The 20,853-nt window shown below is 39.4% G+C and overlaps 1 protein-coding gene across 8 annotated transcripts in view; it reads right to left on the bottom strand.

The window, feature by feature from the left end:
- PARD3B (par-3 family cell polarity regulator beta) overlaps positions 1-20,853 on the bottom strand; it is a 1,151,792-nt gene that overhangs the window by 299,398 nt on the left and 831,541 nt on the right. The window lies entirely within an intron of this gene.

Consider the following 20,853-nt stretch of genomic DNA (forward strand, 5'->3'; position numbering starts at 1 on the left):
AGGCAGGCAGTGTGACAGACACTGGGATACTGTATGAACAAACACACTGAGCAGAAGCCATCATATACCTCTTCAAGGAGGTCTGGTCTCTGGAAATCAATGTTTTCTCCCCTACACTTCAGTTCAAAACCATGTGATAGCCTAGCAATCAGGCTTAGACACTCAGTTACCTTTAGCAATTCCAGAATCAAAATATCACTGGACATGGAATAATTGCCTCCCGTTTCCAAAGCGGCTGCTCCAGTGTTGGAGCTGCAGGTGCACAGCTGCTGCCATCAGGGGACGTGCAGAGATCCCTGCCCACGGAGCCGTCTTATTTGGTCAGCTGGATTCTCATTTCGTGAAAGCTCCTATGTCTCTGCTGATGCCTCCCCCTTCCCTCAGTCCAGTCCAAATGGCAGGAGAGACTACTCATCAGCACCAGGCCTGCTGGGAAAATCCCCCCAGCATCCAGCCTGAGGGCATTCTTCCTTGTTTTTTTTTTTCACCAATCCTTGCTCAAAGGAGATGATTTGGGCTTTATCTATCAAGATTGATAGACAAGGAAGAAAGACTGTGACCAACTAGGATTAAGAGCTTATTCATCAATACAACCCTCTCAACAACCAGTCTTACCGGAAACTGGTTGCAAAGATATTTTTAGTTTAAAGTATAAGAGAGAAATGATGCAATAATCACTGCCCAAACACTTCTAATGACCTCCACGTCAACTCTGTGCTATATTCTAGAAAAAAATTCACTTTTAAAAAATAGAATTTCACTTATTTCGAAGGGAAAATCGGGAAGTTTGAACCAAGAATACATACTTTTTTTTTGGGGGGGGGGGACAAGATTTATTTTGTGATACCTGAGCTCTCTGGTCATAACTGACTACTGTGACAGACAATAAACTTAACTGCATTATTAAAATCCCCTGTGAGACTATCATCCTTGGTTTAAAATAATTTGCAAATATAGAATAAAACATATACCCTATTACTCTTAAAATATTCTTCACTTAATGATAGTTGTCACAAAATCAGAGTTCATATTTTTAAATCACTAAGATACATTTATGTAAACAAAGCCCATTTCATATAGGATACAATGATAGCAGTTGCAATAAAAAAAAAAAAAGTTGGAATGCCCTGAGGGCATTGCTTGTTTGACATCAGTATACATTTTATTAGCTACCATATTTTAAATGTGATAATAACAGATAGAATAGAGACCAAAGCTCCAAGCCTGTTTAAATTGACTTTGGCAATTATACTCCTAGTATGTAATGTTCATCTCACTTCTTTACAGTATAAAAATCACATGTTTCAGGAATTATGAATGTTTTATCAAATAATTTACTGATTCATGACTGTGAGAAAATCACAGAAACAAAAAATAACAGAATAAATATGGTTACATAGTAAAGTCTGAGCACCATCTGAAGATAAAGTTTATAGCATTGAAAAAACAAGAAAATACTAAAGTTGTTAATGATTTGACTAGGATGGAATGCAACAATGATTACAAATTTAAATATGCTTTATGGATAGAAAAGTCTATACATATAGAATGTAGTAAATAAACAGTTAAAAACATATTAGTAAAAATTAAAAGTTTGGGGAACTTTTTAAGTTCTTTTTTTAGATAATCTTTGAAGAGGTTTTCTCCTGTTTATCTAATCATGTGATTTTCCATGGTTGTTGTCTATCTGCCTATGAAAAAGCTGTTGAAATCTTTACTTAGTATATACTAAATTGATCTTCTGTATATAAAGAGAATTGAAAATGAATCTTGATGTGAATGGGATGGGAGAGCGAGCGGGAGATGGGAAGATTGCGGGTGGGAGGGAAGTTATGGGGGGGGAAAGCCACTGTAATCCAAAAGCTGTACTTTGGAAATTTATATTTATTAAATAAAAGTTAAAAAAAACACACAAATCTTAATACATGCTCCCTGAAGTTTACGCTGATAAATTAGGCTGTTTCCTTATGGCAATTGCAATGGCATAGTTTGCTATCTATGACAATTAACTTTTATTAAAATTAATTTTTCCCAAATTGGGTACTTTGTCTCATTTACTCATTTACTAATTCAAAGTGTTTTCTGAATATTTGACATGTGCCAGAAAAGGACTAAACAAGAGATCTTAAAAAGGTATACAAAAACACATAGTCTCTCTATTCCTATCAAGAATACATACTTTTTAAAGTTGTATTGATTTAAAATTCATGAAGATGGAATTGAAAGATAAGTTTATCTGAGTGCAATTTTGAAATCTATGCACATAAGGAATCTTCAAAATGTTCATGGAAAATGTGTATTACAAAAAACCTGCATGGATTTCAATTTTTTTCACCAAAATTAACCTATCTTTTAAAAATCTTTTAAATAATTTATGTAAAAGGAACAACTGTCATGTATTTCATATATACAGCTTTAAGAACATGATACTTCTCATCCCATACTCCTTCCACTTTCCATCCCATACTCCTTCCTTCCCTTGCTCTCATCCCCCCTCCTCCTTCCTTTCTTTTTCATTTAATTTTTGCAATGACCTACTTTCAATTTATTTATAATACAAGCTTAATCCTCCATTAAATGAAGAATTCTACAAGTAGTAAGTAGAAAAACCACCGCTCCTCAGGAGTATAGAAAAGGGCCATAAACAAAACTCACCTTTTAATTCCATTTTTCCACAAACTTTTTAGAGGACCCATGTACAAGTAGTAAAATTTAATAAAAGGATGAATTGCCAACAAGTTGTAAAATAACTAATTTGTAACCTATCTTGAAAATCGTTAACTATGTAAAATATTAACTATGTAAATATTAATAAAACAAGGGAAATATCAAGAATATATTTTACTAGAGACAAACCACTACAGAAACCAAATAAAAATGGATGGTACATAGTTAATATGAGGTCAGAGATTTTGATCCTGAAATATTAAAAGCCAGGTGAGAAAATATAAACAACTATACTGGGGGACAATCCAAAGCCCTCTCTTTCAACGCTACTAAGGATTACAGAAAAGAAATGATTTGGAGAAAAGAAGGCCACTTGTGACTGTGCCTCAGACTATTAATGTACCATATAAATATGACTAAAAGTTATTAAAAGACAATAGAGGAAAAGAAACACAAAACAAAATAGTAGTTTGGGAAGTGTTTATTAGAGTTGTGGTGGAGATGAACCTGACACAAAAATAGCAACACTTCGGGGAGTTTATTTTGAACAAGATTATACTCTCTCATAAAGCCAACATTATTTCAGAGCAATCAAGTGCATCGCTAATGTGCGAAATCTAACTTTATGAGATGCAGCAAAGCCGAGGAAAAAGTTTCCTTTGAGTGATTACTCTGAAAGTCTAATCAAAGACACTCTCCCCCGTTATCAAACACAGATGTGCAAACCAAGGAGGTGGCTTCTTACTGAAAAAGATTGGCAATAAGATTGAGTACCTTGAATTAAATTCATCTCCTCATCATACCAAATCCTATATATACCTGGGAGGCTCTTCAAAGTATACACACACAGAATAATGTTCAACACATGTTTGCCTGTGATATGCTTTTAACCTAAACCCAAATCTTCATAAACCGATCCAGAACCCCAGGTCTTTCTGATATAATAGCAGTATAGAAGACTCCTGACTTAAGTACAGAAACATTCCGATGCTGGGGTAAAGCTGAAGGGGAGCCAGGCGAACCACCACAAACCAGAGACCTTTGTTAGCCAAGACAGAAGCTGCTTGGTCTTGGTGTGGCTACACTTTGGTGCATGCTTAATGTGGGCTTATCCCTCAATAAAAGAACTCAAGTCTGCTTTCCATCAATTGACGCAATCAAACAAAATACTCTGGACCACAATGTCCTTCCCTCTTTTCTTCCTTTTTTTTTTTTTTAAAGACCAGATGCATTTATTTTCTAAAAATATTTTTATCTGTTTATTTGAAAGGCAGAGTGACAGAAAGAGGGAGACATAGATTGTGTGTGTGTGTGTGTGTGTGTGAGAGAGAGAGAGAGAGAGAGAGATCTTTCATCTGCTGGTTCACTCCCTAAATGGTTGAAACATCTGGAGCTAAGGCAGGTCTAAGGCAGGAACCAGGAATTCCATTCTAGTCTCCCACATGCATGGCAGAAATCTATCTTCCACTGTATTCCCAGCCATATTAGCAAGAAGCTGGATGGGAAGTCTGCTATCTAGCAGCCAGAACTTGAACCAGTGCTCTGATATGGGATAATAGCTTTGCAAGCAGCTTCTTAACCCACTACACTACAACACTAGCCTCTATGTCTTCTTTTTAGCTAAAACATTTTCTTCCTAACATCTTATTGTATGATTGGGAGGATGTCAAGTATCTGAGTGTTACATACTTCCTAATTAAACCTCAGTTTGCATTTCTAGTTTAATTATATCTTCAATTCTTATCACTGAGAAATGCTAATAGCAGGCAGTCTTAAATACAAATGAATAATTAATAGCCACATATTTCTTCTTAAAAATTTCAAAGTTTAACCAAAGAAATGCTGTGTTGTAACAAAATGATTGGGTCATTCAGGGAAATGGATTTCTCTTCATTACATATTTGCCTTGAAAAATTGTTAATGCAGCAAGAAACAACAACTTGGATGCAATTTCCTATCTTACTATGGCAGACCTATCTTACACCAGTAGAACTTGGAGAGACAGGCTAGAGAAAGATTAACGGAGATTACATAGGAAATGACTGTTTTTGGTATTTTCTTCTCGGTTTTTTTTTTTTTTTTTGAAGATTTAGTTGTACATTTCACATTCTCCAAACAGCCAATGTAACAGTGTAAGAGACCAAAGCTAAAGAGATTACCAATTTCTCTCTTATTTCCTGCAGATCCTTTCCAGATATCTTTTTCTATCTTTCTGCCCCAAAGTGCAGGCATCATTATTAACAAAGGACAGACTACAAGGATGTGCCGGAGAGGCCAGTTGTTCAGGAAATAGCTATCATTTGGCAAATGGCATAATAAACACATTATGATCTTTGATGCAGTGGGTAATGAGCCAGTACACATACAATATCAATGCTAAGATGACACTCTATCTCCATATGTATCTTTTCTTATTTTACCTGAATTTCCCTTTTCAATTTGTTTCGATTTTCCAGAATTCAACAAATCACTTCGTAACATCGTCTATGAATTTGTATTACTATTATTGTCCTTTCCTTTTTTCCCATTTTGCATCTATTTCACTGTAACATGAGCATCTCTCTTACCTAACTGCTTTTGTCTTTCTCTCAAATGGTCACAGTCAAAAGCAAGAGTCAGAGTTAGAGAACTAAAGAGCATGGATGTCTCTCCAACTCAGGGACTGTTCTGGAAGATTAATATTCCCAACTGACTCTTTCCATTACTTTCAGAGTGTTGAGTGCTAATCATGTTCAATGGGGAAAATGTCAACCTTTTGTGTAATGAATGGCAAACCAGTATTTTGGAGAACCTTGCCCATGCCTGGTCCTTTGATCACCTACCCTCTGTGCCCTTCTCATTTCAAACTCAGTGTTCACAGAGCCTCTTTCCTGCCTCTGTTCTTTTCCCCGCCCATTTCTGGGTTTACTCCTTCTCCTGATGTTTGCGAGCTACCTCACATTTGAGATCTTCATCTTGCCTGGGTCTGTGTGACCCTGGTGCAACAGAGTGGATTTTTTGTGTGTTGACGAGATATCATAAAACAGGACAAGAATGACAAAACTATCTCTAACAAAGACAATGTTCCATGCACAAGTGATGGAGATACACAGTGTGTGCCATCCAACAAAACAAAGCATGCCACTCGGTTGCAAGGAATGCCGGTGGAGCAGACAGCTTCTTTCAGTGCCTTTAGGATCTTCTTCAGCTTTTGACTCGTGGCAGCTCTCCACTGAGGTAGCTCCCAGTCAGTGGGGGAGCACAGGGTGTGTTCATGGGGCCCCTGGGACAGCTCGTCTTTGCAATGGAGTGACTCTTGAGTTGGCCAAGATTTAGCAGATTAGCAGATCTGCCACATGATCGAAGGCTTTCCCTGCCCAATCCTGCCTCTCCTTTTTCTATCTTTCTCAGGTACCTCCTCAATAAACCTCCTGCACTCCTACTTTGTCTTACCTTCTGCTTCTCGGAAGACCCAAATGACAGATGTTGATTACCATTATCCACCTAGGGAGAGCTTTCTTTTCTGAAAAAGATACTCCACAAGTCTCCCTAACTCACCATCAGGATAGGGTAGCAAACATTACTTTCAACAAGAGGAAGAAGACAGATAACTCAATTATTAGTATGTTTGCCAGGACAACAAATGAAAAAGAAAATTTGCAGTTTGCTTCTCAGTTTATTCTGAATTTGAGGGAAAGTGTCTTTCATGAATCTTTCTACTTTCTTGCTGTTTATAAAGAGAGCTCTAAGTAAAATGCCCTTAGGGTTCTTTGAAATCACATTTTATTTTCCTTTGTGGTAGTATTTGTTTTTTACTCGAATCCTTCTTTCCCCAAATTATCCTTTAGCTTCTTATTTCAGGTTATGTAGAATTTGTACATCCAACAAATAGCATAATTTTTACCTTCTGAGTGTTCTTATAGAGATTGGCTCAACCATGTTTACTTAACAAAAAATTACAGATTATATTTAATTCAGGCAAATAAGTACTTGAATAAGTAGTTATTTCACTGAAAGTTTTTTTTAAAACATCATTTTCAATGGCTCAATGGTAATCCTGAGTTGGACACTTATTAATGTGCCACATAGACTAGCCATGGAATTCATATCATTTGATATTTGAACCAATGATTTAAATGACAAAATAGCATCATTATAAAGTGTAATAATTTCAAGACCTCAAAGACAGGTAACCAGTGCTTTTGACGGCAATAGGAAAATTAAAAACTACTTTGACCAGTTTGGAAAAGTGTTTTAAAGTAAGAAATATGAAATTTAATGGAAATAAGTGGAAGGCAATGCACTTAAGGAGGAAAACCCAAGCACCTAAATACAAGATGGAAATGTTACAGTAGAAAGTACACAGGAGTGACAAAAGGCCGCCTGCTGGGCATTAGCCATCAGGATAATGGCCCTATTTAAAAAGGAAGCAGGTCGCCAGGATGCATGAACTGAAGTAAAGTGGGTGAGAGCTGTGAAGTCATCAACAGATAGTCATTCCTCATTGATCAGGTCCTGGCTGTGTGGAGGGAGAGAAAATGTGGAGAAAATCAGGAGTGTACCGGTGTGATCACAGAAATGAAAAATAAGTAATCTGGAGAAGAAATACTACAGGGTGACAAAGTATATCATGATTCTTACAAAAAGGTGACCATATGAAGGACAAGCTTTGTGCTCACAGAAGAGCTCACAGAATCTTGTACTATATCATCAGGGATTTTAGGCAGGAAGCTGGGAAGGTAAGCTAGAACCAACGTAAGCACTTCTTGGAATCTCAGGAGTCCTGAGCACAAAATTCTTCTTTTTTAAACTCCGATTTCTCATAACATTTAGAAATGTAAATATGTGATTACTCATAATATTTAGAAATAACACCTGACAACCAGCCTCAGCTACGGGGAGACATTGGTGCGAGGCAGAGAAATGGAGACTGTGGCAAGGTAGAGAACCTGTGCTTCAGCAGAACGGGGGGAGCCCTCTTGTCAGATGGAGTGTGAATCCGAGAGGGCAGGTGGTCCAGCTTTCTAGAAGACAGGACTCTGCAGTTACAGTAACTTTCAATATTGAAAATTACTTTTTAACTTTGAACAAGAATGATTCCATCAAAATTATACAGTCACATAATTCACATTTTAAAAGTCAAAATAGGTGAGCACATCAAAATTCATAGTAAATGGAATTAAAGGAGGCTTATTTTAGGGCAAAAAGTTTGAAATCAATACATACAGGAGTTCTTCAAAAAGTTCATAAATGTGTATTTTATATTAAAAACTAGCATGGATTTCAAAAAATTTGCACCAAAATAAGTGTATATTTTACAAAAAAAAAGTTGATTTATTTGAAAGGAAGAGTGACACAAAAGGAGAGATGGAGAGAAAAAGAGATCTTCAATTTGTTGGTTCATTCCCTAAATGCCGCCAATAGTTGGTGTTTAAACACATGTCCACAATGTGTAATATCCAATCAGGGTGAATACATCTACCTCCTCAAACATTTAACACTGAATTATGGTGAAAACTTTCAAAATGTTTTAGTTTTTGTTTTTCTTCATAGAGATTTATACGATAAATTATGTATAGGCATCCTACTGTGCAATGGAACCTCACAAATTTTTATTCCCATCTCACTATAATTCCATTCCTTGGTGTTCCCCTTTCAAGGTAGGGGAACATATTAAGAGTATAAGTATGTTTTTGCCATGTTTTTTGCTTGTATTAATTTTTAATTCAAAGTTTAATATTATAATATAGCGCAGTAAATGTTGCTCAGTGTACTAGGGCACTAATGATCATTTTTCTTTCTTGTTCACTTTACCCTGCTGGCATTACTAGTTGCATTTTTTTACAGTTTGCATATTTTTTTGCTCATACACTATTGCTAATTCTTCCCAGTCACTCCCACACTGCCGTAGCATCCTAAAGTTTGCCAGTTCTCCTTTCGCGGAGTTACCTCTCTAGAGCCTCTGCCCCTGTATCTCTGCCTCTCTAGGAAGTCTAGGAGCTGAGCCTGCACACTCAGTTTTGAAGTTCAGCATACAAAATCAAGGACCACCCAGAACAGGTGAGGTTTGCCTGAGTTCTCTGCCCAGACTCATCCCAAGAGGGTGAACTTCCAGGCTGGGAGAACTTTAGACACATCTGCAACAGCTCATGCGGGGAAGGTGAAGACATCAAGTTCAAACACCATTATGCCTCCTTATCTGTGGGCCTCTATGGCAACCAATGTCATGGCAACCAGCAGGTCCACCTGCTCGGCCAGCTGCCCACAGCCTTGTCATGCAACTGTTTGGTTCTGAGCCACTATTGTCTGTAAACCCATAGGAGCAACTGGGGGTCATAGTTGGATGCGGCTGCTTGTGGATGGTTGTGGACCTGTGGCTGTGGCGATGTGTGTGGATGCAGCTGGGCGGGGATGTATGTAGATATGTGTGTATGTGTGTGTGTGTGTGTGGGTGGGTGTGTCTGACCACAGCTATGGACACAGAAGTGGACGTCTCCTGTGGCCCCACTGCCATTGGGAATGAGTGCTGTTACTTGTACATTTCTCGCCACCACTGTGAGTAAAGGAGATAGATACCCACAAACGGCTCCTTGTAGTTCTCTGATTCATCAGAATCTGGATCTGCTTGTCCTGGGCCCTAAGTCCCTGGCATACACCTCCCAGAGCATGTGTGGGAAAAAGCAGCATAGACATCATTTCACTGACCCATCATCATTCGGACCTCAGCGCCACACTTGTTTGCCTCTCTCTCAATTCAAGGTGCTACCAGAAGGTCCTCATTTAATAAGAGTCCATGTGTGTCATTCACTCAGTGTCAGTATGTCCCTATTTCTGTTTCTTTTGATAGCTTCCCATGGTTGGTCCTCCATGGTTTCCTCTGTGTTCCCACACACAACAGCAGCCAAAAAACACATTTCCTACTTCCGAAGCTCAGATTTCTCACCATCTTCCATGTCAAAAAATATACTAGGCCCAGTGGTAACACCATGAAGAGATCAAACACCCTACATCTGCTGGAAGCTCTAATTTCTGAAGTGCTCTTCCCCACTTACCCCCTACCACTTTCTCATTGCCACAAAGAAAATAGCTGCTTTGCTGTTGGCTCTCCCCTTCCCCCATTTAAAAGAGAAGAGAAGAAAAAGGAAGTTCATGGCTGGCAACTTCAATTTCCTTTTTTCTCCCATGTACATAGTATATTAAAACATCCTGTATTATATGGGGCCAGAGCAGGTGTGAGGGGTAGGGTCAGGCCGGGGAGGGGTGAGGGTGGAGGAGAGGAAGGGAAGACTTCGGGGCAGTAAGGAAGGCATGGGGCAGAGGGGTAGAAAGGGAAACAAACTGCAGGAGGCTTAGACACAAGCATGCTATACTCGCAGCTGTGAGCCAGGCCAGGGGGACTGGACTGTGCTTTTACAAGGAATGTGTTAGATGCTTTGTAGTTACTACTTAATTTTACAGATGGTCAGAGAAAGTGCTTATATTACTTGCCTGAAGTTACCAGGGAAGGCTGATTAATACAAGATGTCCTGACACTGGACCTGTGTATAAGGCAGAAGAAACAATTGAAGTACAAGTGTCCCTGTAGGATCCCAAGTTATACGTCTGAAGCAATGATAGCAAACCATAGCTGAAGGCAAATTGGTTAAGATAAATCACATCAGAACCATGAAAGTAAAGAATCCAGAGAGTTCCCTAACTCCAGTCTGAGGCTGGCTTTCTAAGAGTCACACCATTTTTATCCCCTTCATGCTTGGAGCGTGTGTTAGTGGCTATCAGCAGAAAGCCGGGAGAGGTGCCAGAGATAAGGCCCAGCAAGCCGATTCATTGAGGGCAATTAGGAGATCTGTGACAGGGAGTCTTTCTGGGGCTGGGCGGTGGGCTGTGGGGAAGAGGGGGTGTGCCGGAGAGCAAGCCACATCCATTTGGTCATTTGGCATTGCTTTCATTAGAGACGTAGTGTAACATTAGAGAACTGAAATGACCTCCGTCATAATGAGGATATTTATTATAAATAGACTTGAGACGTACAAGATTTAGCACCAAGGAAAAGGCTGATATAAATGAATTTTGCGAGTTTCCGCCCTAATGAAAAGTCAGATAAAGGAAAAGAGATTTCGTCATTTTGTGTTGCCAAATTGGTAAAAAGCTTTTGAGGACAAAAATAATGGAGATATCGCCTGGGTAACAGACAAAAGCGATTCCAGCAAAGATTGTGGAAAGCAATTTTCTGTTAAATGAATCCTGTTTCTCACTGACTCACATTATAAAATCAAAGATGCATGGTGATGAGAAAAAAAATGATGTCACCTGGATGGAATAAGGTCCAAAACTCATAGGACCCGAGGTGAAATATTTCAGGAAAAAGTTGTAGATCAAAAATAGCTCCCAGGGTGGGTATTTGGTGCACTCGTTAAGCTGCCCTTTGGACCGCTTGCATCTCATGCTGGAGTGCTGGAGTGCTGGTTCAAGCCTCAGCTACTGCACCTCCCATTCAACTTCTTGCTAATAAACCTGACAGATAGCAAATGATGGCCCAAGTATTTGGTCTCCTGCCACCCACATGGGAGACTGGGATGGAGTTCCTACTTCCAGATTTTGGCCTGGCCCAGACCCACCTATTGCTGGCATTTACTGAGTGAACTGGCAGATGGAAGATGTTTCTCTTTCTTTTTCTGTCTTTCTCTGTCACTCTGCCTTCCAAATACTACGTCAATCTTCAAAAATCTAGCTCTAATCTTAAATACTAAAATATTAATTATATCATGTTATAATCAAAAGAAATCATAGAGTAAAACACTGACAATGAAATCAGTATATTCCCAGAAATTCTCTTGTAGCACAGCTGGTCTATGTTGTCCTACCTCATATTGTTCCCATTTGTGGTCTTGTAATCTCCAAAGTTTGAGTAATCTGTCTAAGCTTTTCATCAGACTTATATACACGAAGAGTTTTAAGGTGTGAACTTCTTCAAAGATGTGCTACTCTAGTAGATATATTAAAAAGATGGATGACTTGTCCTCTGCATTCTTTTTCTGTACAGACTACTTATAGGTTCTTGGAACAACCTAATGTCATAAAAAATTAAATTTTAGAGCTGGGATGTTAATCTGTTTAGTTCATTTATGGGTCCCCAATGCTGCAAGATGTATCTAGTAAATCACAGGCATCCAGTAAATATTAATTGGATGTATTAATGAGTACAGTTTATAATCCCCTCTCCCAGGTATTCTTTCTTCCTTTTAGTCATACAAAAAAAAAAAAAAAAAAAACATTTCCTGTCAGACACTGGGTTGGAGGCTGAGTATGGAATAGTCAGTCCATCAGACAGACACACCCCTGTTCTCAGACAGAACAAAGAATATGTTTTATGATTACAGAAATAATTCTACAACACAATTGTGAAGAGCTCCACAAGGCTGAAGTCCAAGAGGCTAGGCAGGCCTCAGCAGGCGACTCACTCTAGTCGGTAGCTGGCTAATCTCTAATAGAAAGCACTCAACAACGTAACTCAGGGTGCAAGGAACACCCATTTCAGGACACAGGTAGTTGCTTCAGAGTTCATCTTTACATTTGGCAAAGCACATCTTCCTATTTATTGCCTCATTTCTGTCTCTTTCTCACCTCTCTTCTAAGGGACAGCCCTTCAAACACTTGAACACAGCTATTTATGGCTGCCCTGGTTCCCCTTCTGCAGGTTGAACATTCTCTGTTTCTTCAGCTGGGCCTCATAGGAAGTTGGGGGGAGTAGCTGCAACATGCTGGTCACTGTCCTTGGTGCATGTTCGTACACTGTACCTTACAGGGCCCATAACTGAGCAAGGGACCAGGACAGGACGTTTGATGACCATCTCCCTCTGGACACCGCACAATTATAAACTTAATCTATGCTCACTTAATTTTTCTTGGCAGACATGCCACACTATTGAATACAATCAACCTCACACACCCACCCCTCCACACACACACATACACACCCCTCTCAATCTTTAAATTGCATGTGGACCATTTGGGGAACTGGTTAAAAGTAATGAACGAATTCTAATTCATGAGCCAGAGGTGGGTTCTGAGATCATTTCTAACCAGCTCTCAGGTGATGCTCTCCGCTGCTGGCCCATAGACCATACTTTCAGCAGTAAAAAACTAAGCCGTCTAAGGCCAATCTCAACCTTTACCTGTATTACATCAATTATTTTTGTGTTGGTCTTACTGAAATCCTCCTTAGGATTCATTCACAATTTTGAATTTTTGAATCTTGACTCAATAATCATACATGCATTCTGTATTTACTAGTTTTGTATTGGTGACTTTTCTATCACAAAAGCCTTATTTTTTTTAATGGTGAAATGAACTAATACTTGTCTACCTCTTAGATGGGGAATTGACATTCAAAGTGATAAAAAATCCTATGTACATTTATTATTACTCTTTTATGAAATGCTTTGTCTATTTCAGCGAATTAACTAGAAGCAAAATGGTATCCAAAAAATACAGCTCTATTTTATAAATTTTCCATGTTGGGTAGAAGTTATCAGAGATATAGGATTGCTTACAGTAGTATACGTTCACTGACCATTAGTTAAATTGTATTTCTCTACTCCTTCTTCTTCCTAGTCTCTGGACTCTATCCAGTCCTATTTTCCCAGGAACACCTGTTTGATTCGTTATGGTTGCTTTCTTGAGCAATACCCAAAATAAAGGAGAAGTCTACTGCTGGCTCAGCTTTAGAGCTTCACTCCATGTCCTCTGGGACACAGAACTTTCTGGAAACTCACTACAATTAGATCAAGATCAGTTACTTAGAAGGGAAGTCTGAAGAATTCTATTCCCACTTGAACAGGTTTTCTCTTGGCTATATCCCTATCAGAGACAAATTCCATGGCAAAAGAGGAGATTCTTATACATTCCTCCAGAATTCTTGTGAATTAAGCAGGAGTACTTACCATTAACTGATTTGCTCCAGGATCACACTGGACAAAAAATTGTGAAATGGATTCTCCAGGGTAGGTTGCTTAATCCCAGTAAAAGTCAAGCTAGTTAAATTATGACATGAGAAACACTGAGAAGTTACATTATGGATTACTGCCATTGCCAGAACTAGAGGTGATGTAAATAAATTTGCGTTTTCCCATGGTAATATGCTCCATGGAAAGGGAATTTAATAATTTAACTGGAAATGAAAATAATATAAAAGAATTGGAGGAGATGGCAAAGTGGAAACTAATCAAAAAAACATGAATTGGAACATCTATAAGCATGTGGAGGGAGGAAAGTCCGGATTTAAGACTAAGACATTCACCATGCAACGGGGCGGGGCCTTCTTTATAGCTCTTTGGGAGGACACTGCCATGTGAAGGGGGAGTCCCTATAACCTCCCCCCGTGGTGTATAAATACCACAAACTCCTTCACAAAGCCTTCTGTTAACTGAAAAAAAAGAAGATAACACTGATTTGATAACTATAGCCCAAATAAACAAACTAGAATTTCATAAACTGGCTATTTTTGGACATCAACACTCATCTCATTTACAAAAACAAACTAAATTATGATTACACATTACTTAAGCACCAGTACAGAAAATAATAGTATTAAATTTGGAAGTAATAGTGGTACATATTTAAGTGATCACACTATAAAAATTGTAGTAAATGAAATATTTAATGTACAAACCTAAATAACCTTTAAGTACTCTAATCAGAGTAAGTTCTTTTATCTACAACAATCTAAAAGTCAAAAGCCATACAAAACCATATCTAATAAATGATTTCCAGCCAATGAAAATATTTCCTGCTGCCAAAACAGTTTTGCAAGTGTGTATACTTCCTAATATATATAAATACCATATTGTCATTGAGAAAATATCTGGGAAAATGTGTCCCAAATAGATCCACAACCATTAATTCAGAAACATGAAAATACACAGAAACAGACAAAAGGTGCAGAAATGCCAAAATTGAGAGTCAAATTCAGAGTCAAAAAACTGTATTAGCTTATTAGCTTAAAACAGCCTCAAGTCACAAAGACAAATAGATCTGTCTTCACTGAGTCGTGTTGCCAAAAAGTGTCACTGGTGTTCACGCTGTGACTCATGCATCTGGTTAGATTTCTTTTAAATTTTGAATTGTCTACATGGATTATACAATTAAGAATGCACTGTCCAGGAAAACCTGAAGCCATCACAAAGAAGCCACAGAAAATAGTAAAAATAAAACAAACAAACAAAACCTGAAAACTGGATTAAACAGTTTTAAAATAATAAACAATCAAATTGAAGAGATTCCATTAAAAAAATGCCAATCCTAAATGTAGTCAATAAGATACTAACCAGGGGCCAGCACTATGGCATAGTAGCTTAAGCCTCTGCCTACAGCGCTGGCATCCCAATGGGCACCAGATTGAGTCCCGGCTGCTCCTCTTCCTATCCAGCTCCCTGCTTTTGGCCTGGGAAAGCAGTAGAAGACAGCTCAAGTGCTTGAGACCCTGCACCCGCGTGGGAGACCCAGAAGAAATTCTTGGCTTCTGGCTTCACAGCAGCCCAGCTCTGGCCATTGCAACCATTTGGGAAGAGAACCAGTGGATGGAAGACCTTTCTGTCTCTCTGTAGTTCTGCCTCTCAAATAAGTAAATAAATCTTAAAACAATAAAAGATACTAACCAAATCTAAAGACTAAGCTGAACTTGGCCCCAATTTTTGCATCTAAGCTTAATATTTTTAAAGATTTATTTATTTGAAAGAGAGAGAGAGAATCTTGTATCCACTGGTTCACTCCCAAAATAGCCAATGGCTGGAGCTGGGCCAGTCTGAAATCAGGAGCCTGGAGTCCTTCTGAGTTTCTCACATGGTTGCAGGGCCCAAGGACTTGGGCCATTGTCCATTGCTTTCCCAAGCACATTAGTAGGGAGTTGTATTATAAGTGGAGCAGCCAAGAATCAATTTGGCACCCATATGGGATGCCTGTGTTGCAGGCTGCAGCTTCACCTGCTATGCCACAACACTGGCCCTTAGGTTTAAATTTGCATCTTGATTCTCACAAGTGATTGGTTTTGTTTTGTTTTTCATTGAACTAAGGGGTTTGGGTACCTTATATATGTGTTCTCTTCTCAAGAGCTACTCTGCATAGTTACATTATTTATCTGCTTGTTGTTTTCCTTTTCCATCAGAAAATACAGTCTTTGAGAGCAAGGACTATGGCCATTAATATTTCCCCCAAATTATTATTCCCAGGAAATAACAGACACTTAGCAAATGTTTGCTGAATGAATGAATGCTTCTCAAACTCATCTGGCTGTGGAAGACAGCAACCTGACCTAGCCATCTGTTGCGTGAGGGCTAAAGAAGGGTAACTGTGCAAGGAGTTACTAGTTTATGTGGATGCTAAAAGCAGACCTGGAGAAGAAATGAGAGTAAAGAAGGAGAAATTTGAGCTCAGTAGTACAATGTTGCATTTGGGAAACCAGATCAGAGAGTCTGAGTCCAATGTGAACATCAGAAATAGAGTTACTTGAGGCATGGGCTTTCTACAGTGTTCAAGGTGAAAGGAAACAACTAAAACTGTGCTGCAACTTGGAGATGAAAAGCAAATTTGTGCTCAAATGGTAGGATAATCACATTCCAGGACACACATGTATTCTCACTCACATGAAATTGTCTACAATGACTGGTGCTGGTTCTTGAAGAATATTCTTGGGGCATGCTTATCCCATGTAAGAGTACCTGGAATCGAGCCCTGCCTCCTCTTACAATCTAGTTTCTTGCTAACACCACCCTTGGGAGCAGCATTGATGGCTCATATACTTAGGTCCCTGGAACCCATAGGAAGCCATTGATGGAGTTCCTGGATCCTGGCTTCAGCTTTGCTCAGTTCTGGTTGCTGCAGGCATCTGGGGGAGTGAACCAGCAGATGGAAGATCTCTCTCTCTCTCTCTCTTTTTCTCTCTTCCTCCCTTTCAAATAAACAAGATTATCTTTAAAAATAAATATTCTTAACCAAAAGGAAGGGCCAAGAGTACAGTCTTAGTGGTAGAATGGACTTTAGGGCTCACCATCCTGCTTTACATGTGGAGAGTAAAATCTCAGTCGATTGTGTTTCATGGGACCCTGGTTACAAAAAGAGTTATGATAACCAAGTTACAGCCTGTTATCTCTAAACCTCAGAGGTTCCGTGGTTCTGACACGATGGCCTGTGAAAGCCTGCCTGTCAGTCTTGGAGCTCGTCCTGCTGCAGCTCACGCAGCCTAGTAGTACCCCGAAGCACTGTGACGCCCATGGCATGTGGGACTATGGGCCATGTGTATACTACCACACACATACAGTACACAGATATCAGTGTCCTGATGCATTCTATAGGCATCACAATCAGTCTCTGAGTGAGAGCAGGGACTTTCAGAGAGCATGATGGGAATCCCCGGAAAGAAAACAAACAAACAAACAGAAACAAGAGAGCCAGTGGACAGGGTAGATGTCTTGTGTTTGTTCTGAAAAATTTCCCACCAAGTCACAAAAGTAGGGCAGGCATAACTGTTTTATAGTTGACTTATTTAGTGGCATGGCTACTGAGACTTAATATTCAAGTTGAATCAAAACTACAGAGATTATAAATTTCATGAGAGGGTTTTATTTATATCTCTGACCCCCATAACATCTACAACTGTTGGCACTAGGGAAGAGAAGGGAGAGAGAGAAGGAGGGAGTAAATACAGGCTTGTTTCTTATCTGAAATTTCAGATACTCATGCCTTTAAAAAGATGATAAAATAAATGCTTACTCTAACTTCAAGATAGAATTCTTTCTCTTTTGATCGTGGCGGAGTGTATAAAACCCACATTTGAGGGAGGAACAGGTCAATTATGTTATATCACCAAGTGCGCACATCTGTCTGAGGTAAAAGGCACATGAGGAAAGAATTACTTCATCTAGTTTGTTCTCACTTAAGCCCTGTCCTTCACTTTCCGCGTGATCTATGGATTAACATTTTCCAGGATGGAGAACGAATTCAACTAATGATAAGGAAACTTTCTCACATCAGAATGCCTCCCCTCCGTAAAACACATAAAACACACCAGAGCAAACTCAACGGGCTTTTTTCTTTTCTGGAGGATCAAGTGGAAAAGGTCATAGAGTAAGAAAAATTAGAAGACATTCAAAAGGCAGAGGTGATATTGAAACAAGGACACTGCTCTTGATCGTGGGTCCCTGTATCTATGCTCTGACAACAAATGCATACAAATACCCCTTGAAGCTGCATTGCTAGTTTCCGTTGCAATTAGTGTCAGGGAAATCAATGGCTTTTTCACAACATGCATTTGCACTTTCTTTTCCTATGCTCAATTCTATCACTTAGAATGGAATTCACCTTGCACATTCATGTATGCAACCCTGTGCTATGTTTTCTGCATAGTGGTGATTCATGTAGCCAGGATTATTATTTATTTTGAAGAAAATTTTTAAAATAGCTTAAAAATCTTTTCCCTGAGTTAGCAGCTGGATGCATAGTGTTTGTTGTTGTTGTTGATGTTTAAATGCACGCGAGTGCACGTGCACAGATGCACATACACACAAAGTTATGTACTAAAGAGACGTCAACACCCCTTGGAGGTTACAGGTTAGTTCACCGGGTAAGGAAGAATGTGCTGAGTTGAAACTGATCTTTACATAGGTAAATACATATTTCCACAAGAGACCACTCAATCATCCTCCAATCGCTGTTTCAAAGGGGGCAGGGGAAAGAGGTCTACATTTTCCAGAAGAAAAAGAATTCCTAATAAAGACCATCTGTAACTTGGCTTTCCATGCTATTAATTAGGAATACTTAAAAGACATTCCCTTTCACAAATAAATTTCTGCAACTTACAGAAAAGGGATAAAATTTCAGTAACAAATAAACCTTTGATGAACTCCTGACATACCAGAATAACAAAGAAGAAAAGGGGCCTGCCACAACCTTAGAGGGAAGCATAGAAAAATCTAGTAGGCCCTCCAGTTAATGCAACAGGCAACTGAGAGAGGTATTTGAGTTTGTTCTTCTCATTCTATGTCTTTGGAGATAATGGAAAATAATACTCTAAGACCAGAGTTATCAAGCATTTTGGCAACAGACCCTCCTTCATGGAAGTTCATAATCAGAATCCTTTGAACAAAGGAGTTTCTCTGATGGGCTGACTGTGGGTCTACCTCTTTGTGGCTGCCATGCTAGGAAGAAGTACAGGGTCATGAGGAGCACAGTTTCAAAACCTATGCTTTGTGTTGCAATAGGTAATTTTTCTTTAAAGATTTATTTTATTTATTTGAAAGACAGAGTTACAGAGAGAGGTAGAGACATAGAGAGGTTTTCCATCTGCTGGTTCACTCCCCAAATGGCTGCAACAGCCAGAGCTGAGCCGATCCAAAGTCAGGAGCCAGGAGCTTCTTCCAGGTCTCCCACGCAGGTGCAGGGGCCCAAGGACTTGGGCCATCTTCTACTGCTTTCCCGGGCCATAGCAGAGAGCTGGATTGGAAGTGGAGCTACCAGGTCTCGAACTGGCACCTACAGGTGCTTTTTGTAGGCAGCAGCTTTACATGCTACACCACAGTGCCTGCCCCGTAACAGGTAATTTTTAGTTTTCTATTGAGCACATTAAAAATCTAAAAGGTGAAGGAGGTGGGGAGCATTTGGCACAGTGGTTAAGATTCTGCTTGGGATGCCTGCATCTCATATCAGAACACCTAGGTTTCAGTTCCAGCTTTGCTCCTGATTCCAGCTTCCTGCTAATGTGCACTCTGGGAGGTAGCAGATGATACCTCAAGTACTTGAGTCCCTGATCCCCATGGAGGAGCCCTGGATTGAGTTCTTGGCTCCAAGCTTTGGCCTGGCTCAGCCCTGGCTGTTACAGGGATTTGAGGAGTATATGAGAGGATAGGAGATCTCTTTCTGTCTGTCTGTGTTTCTCTTTCTACCTTCCAAATAAATAAAATAAAGCTTTAAAAACGTAAACAGACCTAAAAGTACATAAGTGAAATTATTTTTAATAATGCATTTTATTTAAACTAATATATGTAAGGTATTATTTAAGCATAAATAGAAAATTGGTCAGATATTTCACATTTTTTACACTAAGTTTTTGAAATCAAGTGTATATTTTATACTTCTTGCACAGCTCAATACAGACCAGTCACATTTCAAGAACTCAAAGCCACACGTGGTAGTGTCTACTGTACTGGATAGCATTAATGCAGAATATTTTCTTGAGGGCTTTTTCCATTTTCCCTTCAACTGAACAATGGACCCATAAATCCTATCTTTTTTCTCTTTTTCTTTTCTTTCTTTTTTTTTTTTTTTAAATGAGAAGCTCTGTGGTCTCTGGTGAAAGTCTTTGATTAAATGAAATCTTCTTGCTATGCTTTTCTTGACTTTGCAAATTTAAGCCATGCTCACCAGCCTGCTTAGCTACACTCTCCATAGGATGTTTTAAATAAAAGAATACAACAGAAAAATGAGTCTACTACATCATCACTGCAGAACTAATCACTCATCTTCTCCAAGCCTCAGTTTCCTCATTTGTAAATGGGGGTAATCATATCCTTCTCGTGCAGGGTTGAGGGGAGGCTTGAGACAAAGACATCGCCAGAGATTTTGCACCCTGTGAGTTTCCAGTTCAAGGTGGTTAAGGGTGAGCTCGTGATCCCTCCCCTCCTCATCTGGAGAGATCTTGCATGCAACCAGAGGGAGGGGTGCGTGTGGGCAGCAGTGCAATACACCCTTGGCTCCACAAGATCCACTCAAGTGCTCCCAAAGTCACTGCTTGGAGGAAGTAGTAGTGAGGAGGAAAAGAGAAGATAATGAACAAGAGTCAGGGCTTACAAACATTTTCATTTTCTCTCCAACCATCTTTTCCTTCATTTAAAACAATTTGCCCCTCTTCCCTCTCCTAAGGCCCTCTCCTTATCTTTCTCTCCTTCCTCTCCCACTTTATTGCTTTTCTCCTTTCCTGCCCGCCCCTTCCTCTTTGTCTCATGCAAAAGGTTACTGGTTGTAGATCTCTGTCTCTAACACCTCTAGTGAAGACCCCAATGCCACGTTCACAGTTATGCAGACATGCAGCACACGAGTACAGTTACAACTGCAAATTACAGTGGAGGAGGTCAGCCACAACATACGGGAAGTGCACGTGTATGACGTAGCTCGGATGATATGAGAAAAAGGTAGTTGCTCAAAATGTAAGCACAGATTAGA

This window comes from Oryctolagus cuniculus, chromosome 3, assembly GCF_964237555.1.
Source record: "Oryctolagus cuniculus chromosome 3, mOryCun1.1, whole genome shotgun sequence".
Lineage (NCBI taxonomy): Eukaryota > Metazoa > Chordata > Mammalia > Lagomorpha > Leporidae > Oryctolagus > Oryctolagus cuniculus.